The following is a 16,775-nucleotide window of genomic DNA, read 5'->3' on the forward strand; positions in this document are numbered from 1 at the left end:
ACTGTAGGGTATGACACCTCATGCTTCAGAATGGATTATGGACAACGGATGCACTAATCATATGACTGGTGATCGAAGTCTACTCATGGACTCAACCTTACATCCATCAGACAAGAGTCACATCACATTTGCTGACACTGGTAAAAGCAAGGTATTGGGTCTAGGTAGAGTTGCAATCTCAAAGGATCAACACATGGATAAAGTGATGCTTGTTGAATCCCTTGGGTTCAACTTAATGTCTGTCTCAATGCTTTGTGACTTGAACATGATTGTGCTATTCGGAAAATATCGTTGCCTTGTACTAATGGAATCTGACAAGTCTCTAGTCTTTGAAGGGTATCGGAAAGATGATGTATACATGGTAGATTTCTTAGCAGGTCCACAACTTGTTGTATGTCTTCTTGCAAAAGCTTCAGAATGCTGGCTCTAGCATCGGAGGTTGGGGCATGCTGGCATGAGGAACTTACACACACTCGTCAAGAAGAAGCATGTCATAGGCATCGAGGTGTCAAGTTCAAGAAGCATCATTTGTGTGGTGCCTACGAAGCTGGAAAGATGACTAGGGCAAAGCACCCCTCGAAGACAATCATGACGACATCTCAACCCTTTGAGCTGTTACACATGGACTTATTTAGCCCTACTCACTACTCTACCCTCACAACAACAGCTTGTCTCTATGGCTTCGTCATTGTTGATGACTACTCAAGATATACATGGGTGCACATAATTCTCTACAAGACTGAAGTGCAAGATGTCTTCAGATGCTTCGCCAATCGAGCCATGAACAATTATGGCGTCAAGATCAAGCATATCAGAAGTGACAACGGCACTGAGTTCAAGAACACCGGGCTTGATCTTTATCTGGATACAATGGGAATCACTCATGAGTTTTCTGCTCCATACACACCTCAGCAAAATGGCATCGTAGAGCGCAAGAACAAAACCCTCATTGAGATGGCTTGAACAATGCTCGACGAGTACAAGACACCAAGAAAGTTTTGGCCTGAAGCTATTGATACAGCATGTCACATCATCAACTGTGTTTACATCCATAAGCTTCTGAACAAAACATCCTATGAGCTCCTTACTGGCAAGAAGCCAAATGTCAGCTACTTTAGAGTATTTGGTGCTAGGTGCTGGATCAAGGATCCCCATCACAAGTCAAAATTTGCACCTAAAGCTCACGAAGGCTTCATGCTCGGTTACGGAAAGGACTCGCACTCTTACAGAGTCTTCAACCTCTATCTCTACAAAATCGTTGAAACTGTGGACGTGCGATTTGATGAAACCAATGGTTCACAAAGAGAGCTCCTGCCAAGTACACTAGATGAAGCTCCGCCCAGCGAATCTATCAAGCTAATGGGAACTGGTGAAATCATGCCTTCTGAAGCACAACCTGAAGAGGAACTTATCATTTCTGCACCAAACCAACCTGAAGACAATGCTCAGACCGAAGACAATCCTGCCAATGATGACAATGATCAGCAAGAGCAAGGTCTTCGTCCAGTTCATCCTCATGTTGCAAATGAAGTACAAATTGAGAAGATAATTGATAGCATCAATGCACCTGGTCCACTTACTCGCTCAAGAGCAACACAGTTAGCAAATTTCTGTGGGCACTCTTTGTTTGTGTCAATATCAGAACCGAAGAAAGTTGCTGAAGCCTTTATGGAATCTGAATGGATTCAAGCTATGCTAGAAGAACTTCAACAGTTCAAGCTGAACAATGTTTGGGAACTAGTCAAGCGTCCTGACCCTCGCAAGCATAACATTATTGGCACAAAATGGATATATCGAAACAAGCAAGATGAGCATGGTCAAGTCGTCAGAAACAAAGCACATCTTGTGGCTCAAGGATATACTCAAGTTGAAGGAATTGACTTCGATGAAACATTTGCTCCTGTGGCTAGGCTTGAAGCTATTCGCATACTGCTAGCCTATGCTAACCACCACAACATCTTACTATATCAAATGGATGTGAAGAGTGCATTCCTCAACGGCAAGATTGAAGAAGAAGTGTACGTTGCTCAACCACCTGGCTTTGAAGATCCAAAACATCCTGATATGGTGTACAAGCTAAACAAAGCACTGTATGGCCTCAAACAAGCTCCTCGCGCTTGGTATGATACGATCAAAGACTTCCTGAAGAGCAAATGCTTCAAACCTGGATCCCTTGATCCCACACTCTTCACGAAGACATATGATGGTGAACTATTTGTGTGCCAAATTTATGTGGATGACATTATCTTCGGCTGCACCAACCAGAAGTATAGTGATGAGTTTGGATACATGATGCAAGAGCAATATCAGATGTCCATGATGGGTGAGCTGAAGTTCTTCCTTGGTCTTCAAATTCGTCAGCAAAGGAATGACATCTTCATATCTCAAGAAAAATATCTCAAAGAACGTCTGAAGAAGTTTGGAATGCAAGGTTGCAAAGGTTACACGATGCCAATGCCAGCCAAACACCATCTTGGTCCCGACGACAATGGTAAAGAGTTCGATCAAAAGGTATACCGCTCCATGATTGGTTCCTTACTTTACCTATGTGCATCTAGGCCAGATATTATGCTTAGTGTTTGCATGTGTGCTTGATTCCAAGCGGCACCAAAGGAATCGCATCACTTAGCTGTGAAGCGAATTCTTCGATATTTGGCTTACATCCCAACACTCGGATTATGGTATCCAAAGGGCTCAAAATTTGATCTGGTTGGATTCTCGGATGCTGATTATGCTGGAGACAAGGTGGATCGCAAGTCTACATCAAGAACATGTCACTTTCTGGGACGATCACTTGTCTGTTGGTCTTCAAAGAAGCAAAACTGTGTATCACTCTCAACTACTGAATCTAAATACATTGCTGCTGGATCTTGCTGCGCTCAGCTTCTATGGATGAAGCAAACTCTCAAGGACTATGGCGTCAATCTGAAACAAGTACCTCTCTTCTGCGACAACAAAAGCGCCATCAAGATTGCCAACAATCCAGTCCAGCACTCGAAGACAAAGCACATTGAAATTCGTCATCACTTTCTCAGAGATCATGTCATGAAGAAAGATATTGACATCATTCACGTCAACACTGAAGAGGAACTGGCAGATATCTTCACAAAGCCCTTGGATGAGAAAAGGTTTTGCAAGTTACGGTGTGAGCTAATATCTTGGAATCCTCAAATGTCCTGTGATCAGGCACACATCCTAACACTTATGCATGTTGATGACTTAGATGTGCAACCCACGAAGTAAAGTATATCTTCAATCAATGAAGACTTACATTCTGAGTGTGAATACATTAACGTGGAATTTGACTTCAGAGCGCCACGATAATTGTGTGTCGTGTCTGGGTCTAATACTTCCTATATGGTGGGTAACGCCACCACCAAATTTGATGGTTTGAAGTGTTTCACTCATGGCGTTATTTTTGCAATGTCTTCGCATTTGGTTTGTCTTCAAATTTCAACTTATCTTCATGATTTACTTCACTAGGTTGATTTGATTGCTTTCTGATATATATATACTAGTGTTCTCTCCTCTACAACATTCACTTATAGCTATGTCTTCCTTGTTAAATCTTTTGAACTAAGTGAATGTGATCGAACCCTAATCTCTCTATGCCTTCTATCTCAAACTCTATCTGTCCAAATCATATGCATTCTATTGAAACTGTCGAATGTCTTCTCTGCATCCTTGTCAGCAGAAGACACACAGACAAACATTAAGTCTGTTTTAAATGATTCATCCTTATTGTTTGAAATCCGGAGAAGCCGGAACAACCATCCGACAAACCTGGCGGGCGTGGGAACGTGGGACAACTCTGAGTATGTTGCATGCCTGCCACGTGCCCCTCAGATGTGAACCGCCAGGGGCACCTGTGTAATTGCGCTATGCCGCACACTTCCTTATAAATACATGTCCCCTGCGGTAAAGAAAACCTTCTTCCACCTCTCCACCTCGTCAAAACCCTAGCGCCACCGCTAGCTCTCGACGACGCCAGCGACGAAGCGCTTAGCTGCCGCGACTTCTCCGACGCTGTCCTCACGCCGGCCGCGGACATCGTCCTCTCTGCCGCCGCCGTAGGTGTCCTACGTCGCCAAGTTAGGGCATGGTGGATTGAACTGCTCGGTCTCCTATTCATCCCATCTAGCAGTTCTTCGTGTGGTAAATACAACTCTATTTTTACCACCTTTTTGATCCTCAATGATTCATCCTATTTACCAAAATTGGTTTCTGCCTATACAATGTTAGATCTATTCTGTCTACATCTTATACTGCCTAGTATATTCACTTAAGCTTCATATCTAGTTAGATTCCTCACTTGTACTTATTCACGGATTCGTACAAATCTGGAACCAACTCTCAACATATAAGTGAATGTCTTTGCAACATGAGGTCAATGTCTTCAAACTGATTTATCTTCAAAATCTTCTGAGAATGCATATGACCTCTTCCCCTTCCCTCGCATCTCTAATGCTGTCATAGGCACATGTCCGTGGGAGAATCCCTTGGTTCTCATAGTCTGCATTCGTTTGCAGAATTCTTACAGCAACACATTAACTCTCCCGAAGCCAGTTCCTATTTGTCCAGCAAGCGAAAGCCTTTGAACATATTGAAGCCATTCAGTTTGAAGTTCATGGCTGCAGAGAAATCAGTAAGGAAGGGCGGCAGACAGTGTCGAGGGGGAACATCAAAAGATTTGCCTGATGACCTCGCAGACCTTTACAAGACAGATCCTGAAGAGGATTATAATCAGCGCAAGACACGAATCCAATGGATTCGACGATATTGGGCTGAACAATGGTTCAAATACAAGTTCGTGACCTAGGAATACACTGAGAAGAATTCTACCAAAAGTCCTTGGGGTGATACTCTCTATCGAGGCCTTCCACCCAAGAACAGAGCTGAAGCTATTGCACAGGGTTTCTATCCTTGTATGGTCCGTGGACCTCAGCCTGGAAATGCCGACCCATCATCATTGCTCTGGTGTCGTGACGATAATCTCTTCAAGCACAACTTCCAGCATGCAAAGGCATCGGCCAAGGAAAACAAGAAGTCATTGGGATTATACTTCAACCCTAGTCCCTCTGCTCCCCGTGCTGACGGCTCACGTGATGCAGAACCCAATGTCATCGGATCCTTTTCCAACCTTGATGGCTTCATCACTTACATCTTGGTCCAAGGTGCCAAAGTGGATCATTCTGATAATGATGCTGACACTGATGAAGCCCCAGCTCCTCCTCCAAAGCCGCAGAAGCTAAAGAAGACTAAGGCTTCACGATTAGCTGCACCTCCAAAAGCTTCACGTGCGAAGCCACTGGTCACTGCACCTCCTGAAGATAGTGTGCAGTCTGAAGATTTATCACGCATCTCCAAGAAGACAGAGAAGAAAGAGAAAATCGTCAAGAATACTGATCAGACATTGGCTCCTGCTGCCATTCTGCGAGAAGAGCACATTGATCTGTCCAGCGATGAAGATCTTGCAGATGATGCTCTTGAGCAACTGATCAAGAGCAAGGAAGAAGCAGAGATCTTCAATGATTTGCCTCTCTTTGATGTGGCAATCATCCATAACTTCATTGATGAGTGGTTTGAAACCCCAAATCTCAGCTTTGATGAGCTGCGACTTCCCATTGGCCTCAGCGTCTCCTTCAATGGCGCCATTGCTTCTGAGCTAGCTCTTGCTCAGCGCATCGTTAAACTGAAGCACAAGATCGACTATCAGAAAGCTCAGTTCAAGAAGCATGTGGCCAAGCTTTGCATGCAAGATGTCAAAAACTTCAAGATCATGCTGCGCGAGCTCAAAGAAGCCTTTCACAAGAAGCGCGAAGAAGCTAGAGGCTCTCGTGAGCGCATGAAGAGTCTGGCTGACAAGTGTGTGCTAGCCTACAATGAGGCTGAGAAGCGCAAGGCTCTTGGTCGCCCTGGCATTGACCCCAGAATGGCTGCAAAGAAGAAGAAGCTATCAACTGTCCAATTTGCACCTTCAAGGCAGGATGAATCTCGCATAGTCTTCCCAAGCAGCATGACTGGCTCGAAGCCAAAGGTCATGTCAACCGCTTCAGAACTGAAGAAGACGAGAGCTGCCGAGGCTGAAGCCAGAAAAAGGAAAAACTCAGAAGCCTCTGATGTTGCTCCCTCCAAGAAGAAGCGCAAAACCAAGAAGAATCGGGCTGCTCCCACAGAGCCCTTAGTTGTTGAACCTATCTCAATGGTTCGCCCTGCATCTGAACACCAAGAACGACGGATGATTGTTCATGAGCCTGCTTCCACAGAGGCTTATGAAGCTGAAGACATTCCAGCAGTTGATCCCATCACTGCTGAAGACATTGGTCACCATGACAATGTTGAATCTGATGAAGTTCTTCCTCAGATCAAACACAACGTGGTATCATCGCCTGTTCTCACGAATAGCGAACTCATTAGCATTGGTCGTCCTATGACGCCAATTGCTCAGGATGCATCATGGGCTGATCGCCCACAACAACAAGACTCCCCGAGTACTCCCCAATAACAACAAGTCACACCACCTATGCAAGAAGAAGAGGATGAGGCCCAGCCAACTCCATCTCCAAAGGTGTCGCCAGTATTATAAAGGCTTCGCAAATGACCAAGGCCTCAAGTCCCTCTTTCGAGCGTTCCAGAAGGAGAAGTGCACCACCAATCTGTTGCACGTCAAGTGTTTCTAGAAGCCACTCCGACTGTGAATGTCTCCGTATCTGAAGCCAAAGCTGCTGAAGACAATCCGGCTGCATCAGCCGATGACGAACAAGAAGAACGTGTCCCTACGCCCCCATTACTGAAGAAGCTGTTCCTGAAGTAAACGTGCCAGTGCCAGACCCTCCAGCTCAACAAGTGGAGGTTGAAAATCTTGAGGCTGCCACCACCAACACAAATGAAGCCAATGACGTAGTCATGGCTGAAGCAAGTGTGGAGCCTGCACCAACCAATATGCGAGAAGCCAATGCTGCAACTGCTCCTGAAGCTTCTGTTGTGCAGCCTGAAGCCTCTGTTGTTGCCACTGCTCCTGTTCCGCCACCAAGGCCCCATACAATTGAGCAAGCATACAACCATGGCCAGCTAATCACTGTCAAATGGCCCATTCTGGTCCCTCCGCCTAATGTCTCTGGTCCTCAGTTTGATTATCATATTGAGCATAGGCCTCAGGTCCAGAAACCAAAGCCAAGACTGCCAAGGTTCCCAGGTACTGCCACCTCTACAGGGTCCTTCAATGCAAATGGCTTCAAAAGCCACAACACCTTCTTTGACAGCGCAAAGAACCCCTACTCAAGGCCAAGAATATCATCTGATCGTTTCTGGAGCCATCAACAGCGAAGCTATTACTCCTGCGTTCTGTATGATCAAGGGTTCATTTTCCCTCATATGCGCCTTGACACTGAAGCCATTGCTGGACTGCCATGCTTAGAATAAGCACTTGACTGCTTTCGTGATGCAGGTCTGCTCAGCTTTGTGACAGACAAAGAACATTAGAATGAGGAACTTTTGCTTCAATTCTATGCTACCCTCCACATTCGCGACTACAACAGGGATACAAAGACATGGGTTCTCGAGTGGATGACAGGAAATGTTCATCATGAAGCCAAAGCTCTTGACATCATTGATCTTATAGGCCTACCCACTACTGGAGAGCTGTTCGAACCTGATTGTCAATTCCACCGCAATGCACTGGAGAGCATCTTCCATAAGCCAGAACCCAACATGAGCCAAATGTTGAGCATGATGAAGCCTCTGCCACGTGACGCTGAATACCCAAATGAGTTCTTTGTTGATGACCTTGAGTATCTGCCTCGCACAATATATCACATCATCAGGCGGACTCTATGGCCTATCAAAGGGCATTCATCAGCTGCAAAACTTGAAGTAGCCATGAAGACATTGGTCTTTTACATCCTCAATGGCATCAACTTCAATACACAAGAATTCTTCCTCCGACAACTGGCTGCGTCTGGATCTGACCTTTTTGGCCTGAAATTCTATGCTCCATGGGTCATGCGCCTCATCAAGCTACACTCTGCTATCAACTATCAGCCCTCTGCTCGCAATCATCTGATCTTTCTACCAGAGGTTGATATATCAGTTGAAGCCATATACCCTGAGCCTGCCAAGAAGCCTCTTTGTCTTTAAAATGCTGAACACCAAAGCTTCACTCATCCCATGGAAGGAGTCCAAGCAGTAACTCGTTTCTATCCAATGGCTGGGAACACTCGTCTGCCTCATCGTGCGCCAACTGAAGCTACTGAGAGCACAATTGCCCAAAGGCCTAAGAAGCGCTCTCGCGTCCTAAATGACCGAGAACTTCTTGTGGCACTGCATCAGAAACAAGACAAGCATCACTTTTGGCTCAAGCGACTGATGCAAAGCCTCTTGGTGGACGTCAATCGCATTCAAAATCTTGCCACCAAGAATGCCTTTGTCACTCACGAGACCTGTCGGCGATCATGGAAGAGTTTGACACTGCTCAGTGATGAAGCAGATCTTCAAGACGATGGCTTCACTGAAAGATTCAAGTTTGACTCTACTCCTCCACGGAATGCTGTCCTACGTCGAACTCCATCCCTTGAAGACTCTGACTATTCTTCCTCCGCGGCAACTGTGAATGCCAAACTGATCGATGATGAAGACGATGCTACTTCACCGCCCCCTACTTCTGCATGCATCGACACTGCACCAAGTTCGTCTGTGCCGCCAAACAACAACGCCAACCCAGCTGCTTCACCTACTCCTCATGAGGATGAGTAGATGCTCTATGTCTTCAAACCTTTTTGGTCATTACTGACAAAAGGGGGAGAAGCATATTAGTTTGATAGTCTTCAAGCGGGTTCATATGGGCGGTTGCTTTATATTTTGCCTAGTGATTACAACTCTTGCTTTTGATACATTTTGTTCTTTGAGTTGTAACACTTAAACTCGATGGTCGTCTGCTACTTATTTGCTTTTCCATGTGCGATGATAACTTCCGCACTTAGACCATTCTGCAGACGTCCATTTTTCATTATGCATGTCACTCTCTTAGTTATATCATTTCATGCATGATGAATTATCTTCATAAGTTGAAGAGGATCTCCAAAAGTACAACCTGCCATGTGCATTTGCATTCCAAAAGCAAATTACTTATATGCACATATTCAGGGGGAGCCTTTGCCACTTATGAAGACAATATCCTATCCTTTACAATTTCACATACTTTATCCCCGTTGAAAACTTCAACCAGTTTGTCATCAACCACCAAAAAGGGGGAGATTGTAAGTGCATATAGTGCCACCCCTAATTGGTTTTGGAGTATTGACGACAAAGTTGGTTGAGGGACTAATGCATTTGTGAGAATTGCAGGATAACGCAGGTAGTGTCCCTCATTGATTCGGTTTACCTACCGGAGATGACCCCTAAAAATGTATGAAGACATTGACGACAATGGTGGTATGTGAAGATATTCATATTGAAGACTATGACATGAGAAGACATTGAGTGAAGACTACGGAGCGCGAAGACTGTGTTGTTTCGTTGTTTCCTTTTCTTCTTTGTTGAGTCATAGGAACCACCGTACTGATAAGTGGGGTCCAAGTGAACAAAGTCAGAATGACTGAAGTGATGCTCAACCCAAATCCTATGTCTTCGAGCGAAGACAATGAGAGCAAATCTTATCCACAGCTGGATGAGTCAGCTTTGCTTGTAGCCCAAGTAAAGTTGCCGTGTGTTTTTGAAATCTGGCCGTTGGAACACGTGTCAGTTCCTTAGTGACCCAGGGTCATTTCAAACATATCAGGTCAGGTTGCCTTGTGGCTATAAATAGCCCACCCCCTACACCATAAATTGGTGGCTGCTCAGAGTTAGTTCACGGCTTTTGTCGTTTGAGAGCAACCCACCTCGAAGCCTTTGAGAGAGAGAAATCCTTGCGAGGACAAAGCCCAAACACCCAGAGCCAAAGAGTGTTAGGCATCACTGAACTCTTTCTATCTGAGTGACCCGAAGACTTATTACACTTGAGGACTGTGTATCCTCCAACCAGTTAGGCGTCGCGTTCTGAGCATCCAAGAGTCATTGTGGATCGCTGGTGAACGAAGTCTGTGAAGGTTCGGAAGTCTACCTTGAAGACTTACCAGAGTGATTGGGCGAGGACTGTGTGTCCTTAGCTCAAGGGGAACAAGGTGAAGATGCGGTCTTTTGAGTTGAATCTCATCCTCCCTAACCAGACGTACAATTGTCACAGCAACTGGAACTGGTCCAACAAATCATGTGTCTTCAACAAGTGACTGGTTCTATCCTCTCCCTCCCTTTACTTTGAGTTTGTCTTCATGAAGTCATTGCCTATTTGTCGTACCTGTTTGACTTCATTGCTTGACTACTATCGTTGGTTGGCTTCATACTATCTTCCATCCTGATCCTTACTACCAAGCTGCCATTAGTCTTTGTACTTTCACATTATTGCATACTTGACTATGGTTTGCTTGTTGTGTTTTATCTTCCACTGCATATCAATTAGGTCATTTCTATTGTTTGTCTTCGAAACTTCCATGTTTTGAAGACTTTGATAAAAATCGCCTATTCAGCCCCCTCTAGTCGATAACTAGCACTTTCACTTTTATAAACTAAACTAGTGATAAAACAAGAAACAAAAAGATTCAATTGCAAGATCTAAAGATATACCTTCAAGCGCTAACCTCCCCGGCAACGGCGCCAGAAACGAGCTTGATGTCTACTACACAACCTTCTTCTTGTAGACGTTGTTGGTCCTGCAAGTGCACAGGTTTGTAGGACAGTAGCAAATTTCCCTCAAGTGGATGACCTAAGGTTTATCAATCCATAGGAGGTGTAGGATGAAGATGGTCTCTCTCAAACAACCCTGCAACCAAATAACAAAGAGTCTCTTGTGTCCCCAACACACCCAATACAATGGTAAATTGTATAGGTGCACTAGTTCGGCGAAGAGATGAAGATACAAGTGCAAAATAGATAGTAGATATAGGTATTTGTAATCTAAAATAATAAAAACAGCAAGTAGCGAGCGATAAAAGTGAGCATAAATGGTATTGCAATGATAGGAAACAAGGCCTAGGGTTCATACTTTCACTAGTGCAAGTTCTCTCAACAATAATAACATAGATAGATCATATAACAAGCCCTCAACATGCAACAAAGAGTCACTCCAAAGCCACTAATAGCGGAGAACAAACGTAGAGGTTATGGTAGGGTACGAAACCACCTCAAAGCTATTCTTTCGAATCGATCTATAAACGAGTTCGTACTAGAATAACACCTTAAGACACAAATCAACCAAAACCCTGATGTCACCTAGATACTCCATTATCACCTCAAGTATCCGTGGGCATGATTATATGATATGCATCACACAATCTCAGATTCATCCAACCAACATAAAAGTACTTCAAAGAGTGCCCCAAAGCTACTACCGGAGAGTCAAGAACGTGTGCCAACCCCTATGATAGGTTCCCAATGTCACGAAACCCGCAAGTTGATCACCAAAACATACATCAAGTGGCACATGATATCCCATTGCCACCACAGATAATCACGGCAAGACATACATCAAGTATTCTCATAAAAGACTCAATCCGATAAGATAACTTCAAAGGGGAAACTCAATTCATCACAAGAGAGTAGAGGGGGAGAAACATCATAAGATCCAACTATAATAGCAAAGCTCGGGATACATCAAGATCGTGCCATAGAGGAAACATGAGAGAGAACACGAGAGAGATAGAGAGAGATCAAACACATAGCTACTGGTACATACCCTCAGTCCCGAGGGTGAACTACTCCCTCCTCGTCATGGATAGCGTCGGGATGATGAAGATGGCCTCCGGTGATGGGATCCCCCTCCGGCAGGATGCCGGAACAGGGTCCCGATTGGTTTTTGGTGGCTACAGAGGCTTGCAGCGGCGGAACTCCAGATCTATCTTCTGTTCTGGAAGTTTTAGGGTACGTAGGTATATATGGGTGCAAGGGGTACGTCGGTGGACCTCCGGGGTGCTCACGAGGTAGGGGGGCGCGCCCAGGGGGGCCCACCCTCATGGGCAGCCTGGGACTCCCCTGACATGCACTCCAAGTCCATCAGGTTGCTTTCTTTCCAAAAATAACTTCTCCAGTTGATTTCGTTCCGTTTTGACTCCGTCTGATATTCCTTTTCCTCGAAACACTGAAATAGGCATAAAACAACAAATCTGGGCTGGGCCTCCGGTTAATAGGTTAGTCCCAAAAATAATATAAAAGTGGATAATAAAGCCCAATATTGCCTAAAACAGTAGATAAAGTAGCATGGAGCAATCAAAAATTATAGATACGTTGGAGACGTATCAATATGGTGTCAAATAGTAGTGTTGAAAGTGACCCCAATCCCTTTGGTGGTGTTGCTAATTTATGCCAACATACATATACTTGACCTAATGATCCAATTGAGTATGTTTGGGGAGTAGTTCATTTTAGGTACAACTTGGGAAGTGAAGATGAACCCCTCCATGCTAAGGACAAGTGTTGGATCAAACCTGAAGACTCATCATTTTATATTTAAGTGACCAAATATCACGTTGAGTCCATAGGTATGTTAATACTATCAAAAGGGGATGGGGGTGAGAAGATTAATTCATTGCTCAAGTGCCTAGTGATCAAACTCCAATAACCTTAGCCATTTTCACGCATTCTCACTATATCAAACCCAGAGTGCTCCTTGGACTCACCGAACCAACCCCTACCAGAGTTGCCGAGTCAAGCAGATGTAACTGTTATCCTAAACCCGAATCACATCAGTCTCACCGAGAAGTCCATTCGAACTCACCGAAGCACATATGCCAACCTTCTATCAATGTCTGAAATTCAGTTAGAATTTTCAAAAAGTTTTCAAACGTGTTGAGGTCGTCACTTCTCGGAGCCACTGATCGGTTTCACCCAATGTGACCAAATGATCCAAAACTGTTGCCTTTTGTGCATATCAGTCTGACTGAGTCATTTCACTTGGGCTCACAGATGTGTGTACAAGTGTGTGCAAGGGCCAGATTTTTGGTCATCCCTATATATAACCCCACCCACTCCACCAGTGTCTCTCGAAGGAAACCCAACTCATATCCATATTTCCGAGAGACACACACGGAGAGAGAGAGAGAGAGAGAGAGAGAGAGAGGGAGAGAGAGATCCACTTCCTTGTGCTAATTTCAAAGGGATTCTACTCCAACCTTTAATCCTTTGATTTCTAGTCACCTCATTACTTTCCACCCAAATCTATCCCACCAAAATACCAAAATTAGTGAGAGAATTTGAGTGTTGAGGAGATTATCTTTTGAAGCACAAGATCAAGGAGTTCATCATCAATAACATCATATATTAATTTCTGGAGGTCGTACCTCCTAGATCGGCTAGGTGTGCTTGGAAGTCTCCAACCATTGTGGAGAAGCCAATAAGTTTGTGAATGCTTGGAGATCACCTACTTCTTGAGGATCTACCCAAGTGAGGCTAGTCCTCGCGGGCATAAGCCATGATGGGATAGGTGAGGTTGTTTCTTCGTGGACCCTTCGTGGGTGTGAGCCCTTTGTGAAGTCGATTGCTCTATTGAATCTCGCAACTGATATCTTTGTGATGTTAGATCTTCCATCGATCAAAGCCTCCATTAACCTAGATGTACGATAGCACCACCTATTGGAACTACGACTCAAAAATCTTCACTGTGTCAACTTGTGTTTGCGGATCTCCTAAACTCTACACCCTACTTTACTTGCACTTGCGTGTCCTTGCTTTCCACTGCCTATACTATAGATATACATCTATAGGGTGTGCTTGTATATCCTAGCTCTTCCAAAACTGCCTAAATGGGAAAATTAAAAAAATTGTTCATTGGCCTTTGCTAGTAGTCTATTCACCCACTCTAGACATACTTTTGATCCTACAAGTGTCGAATTCAAAGGAGCAACCTATTGTAGATAAAAAATGTTTCGGCTAGGGAGATGGGGGGTACCGAAACTGATCGACTTTAGGGATATGAATAGTCCGCCGGTTCGGTTTAATTAACCACTTAGAGAAAAATGTATCAACTTATTTTTCCTGCATGGTAAAAATAAGACAGAGCATACATGTGGCATCGGTTCTACTACGGCTTTGCTCTTTCATGAAACACGACGCGCATGAAAGGCAAGCCGTGGTGTGGCGAGATAGACAATAGACCAAGAGCGTGCATGTATGTGCTCTCTTTTCAAACTCTTAGTGATGTGTGAAGGTACCAGATGTATTTGTTAGTCCAACACACCCTCCAAAACCATGGAGTGACTAAACTTTCCACACACCCTTGTCATGCATGAATGTTCCATATGGGCCTCCAAGATTCCTAGGAAATATTGAAATATAAGATGGGCTAAAGCCCACTAATTCCAACAACCCCCCATCAGATCCTAGAGGCACATAGAATTTGCCAATGGTTCCTAAACATTGTTTATATGTTGGTATTTTGGTGGAGACTGTTAAGTTAAACTTCCACCTAAAACTCCATGCTACAATTATTCACAACTTGCACAGTAGACCATGCCTTGAACTTCAAGCTTTGTGCAAAGAAGTTTCACGTAAAGCGCGTTGATAGATACTAGGATGATGTAAGGCTTTCCATGGTAGGGGCTTTAGGTCATACTTCAGAGGCTCTTCATGAGTTTACTAGAGAGCACCTAACAATATTAGAATTTGACGTTTAATAGTCTAACTCATATATGTCTTTTTAAGATGTTTTATAATATAACATATTTGCATACACAAGCCAGTCATAACACATGAAGATAGAAATCAATTTGCCATACAAATTAGTAGAGAACTGCATCATAACTAAGTGGGTCTTTATAAAATAAATACTCTCCTCGATGTTAACCATTATCTTGTCTTGCCAACTTTACTTCATGCTACTTTTTGAGCTTGCGTTGGTTTTTCCCTTGATGAGAAAAGGGTGATGTAGCAAAGTAGAGATAAGTATTTCCCTCAGTTGAGAACCAAGGTATCAATCTAGTAGGAGAAACACACAAGTCACCAATGATTGCACCTACACAAACAAACAAATACCTGAACCCAACGCGATAAAGGGGCTATCAATCCCTTCATGGTTACTTGCAAGCATGAGATCTGATAGTGATAGATATAAAAGATAAGTAAAAGTGCAAAATAAAATAAAAGTAAATAAATTGCAGCAAGGTATTTTTTTGTGTTTTTGGTTTTATAGATCTGAAAATAATACGATAAAATATAGACCCAGGGGCCATAGTTTTCACTAGAGGCTTCTCTCTTGAAAGAAAGCATGCGGTGGGTAAACAAATTAATGTTGAGAAATTGATAGAGAAGAGCATAGTTATGACAATATCTAAGGCAATGACCATGTATATAGGCATCCCATCTGTGACCTGTAGACCGACTCCTTCCCGCATCTACTACTATTACTCCACACGTCGACCGCTCTCCAGCATGCATCTAGTGTATTAAGTTAACAAGAACAGAGTAACGCCTAAAGAATGATGACATGTTGTAGAGGGATAGATCCAATCAATACGAACAAATCCCATCCTTTTATCCTTAGTGGCAACAATAAAAATACGTGTCATGTCCCTTTGTGTCACTGGGAATAAGCACCGCAAGACTGAATCCACAACAAAGCACGTCTCCCATTCTAAGAAAAATCAATCTAGTGGCCAAACCAAATCAATAGATCGGAGAGAAATACAAAGCTATCTTAATCATGCATAAAAGAGTTTACAGAATACTCAAACAATATTCGTAGATAATCTGATCATAAACCCACAATTCATCGGATCTCACTAAACACACCACAAAAGAAGATTAAATATAATAGATCTCCAAGAACATCGAGGAGAACATTGTATTGAAGATCAAAGAGAGAGAATAAGCCATCTAGCTACTAGCTATGGACCCGTAGGGCTGTGGTAAACTACTCACACATCATCGGAAGGGCAACAAGGTTAATGTAGAAGCCATTCGTGATCGAATCCCCCTTCGACGGAGTACCAGAAAAGGTCCCTGGATGGGATCTCACGAAGACAGAAACTTGCGGCGATGGAAAAGTATTGTTTCTGTGCCCTCTAGTCTATGGGGAATATTTGAGTATTTATAGAAGAAGAAATAGGGCTAGAGGAGTAACATTGGGCCCACAAGCTTGGGGGTGCGCCCTCTGAGCTTGTCGTCTCCTCGTGGCTCTTCTGGCCTCCTCCCGAAGCTTCCAGGGTGTCTTGTGGTCCAGGAAAATTGGTCAAAAAGTTTCATTCTATTTGGACTCCATTTGGTATTGATTTTCTGTAAAGACAAAAACAAGGAAAAACAATAACTCGCACTAGGTTAATAGGTTACACAACAAGAATCAGCTAATTTGCCGTCTGCCACTCCTTTGTCGTCTGCTAGAGGACGACACAGAAGGTGTTTGCCGTCCGCGTCAAGAAAGTAGACGGCAAAGAACGGACTCATGGAAAAGATATAATTTGCCATCAGTGCCTTCTCAGACGGCAAAGAGCACAGCTGGGCCCCACTGGGCCGTGGAGCTGGCTAGGTCAAATGGACGGGCTGGATGCCATCCACTGACTCTTTGCTGTCTACTTTAGTGCTCTTGCCATCCGTGGCAGACGGCAAAGAGGATGCCTACCTAACGGCTGTGGCGCCCCCGCCCACCCTCTCTCTCCCCATTCTCTCTCTCCTCCACCACCTCACTGCCCACCCCAGCCCCCCGCCGACCCCCACCTCTCTTTCCCACCATCTCAGCCGCCGCCCTAGCCCCGCCGCCC

Source organism: Triticum dicoccoides, chromosome 7B, assembly GCF_002162155.2.
Source record: "Triticum dicoccoides isolate Atlit2015 ecotype Zavitan chromosome 7B, WEW_v2.0, whole genome shotgun sequence".
Classification (NCBI taxonomy): domain Eukaryota; kingdom Viridiplantae; phylum Streptophyta; class Magnoliopsida; order Poales; family Poaceae; genus Triticum; species Triticum dicoccoides.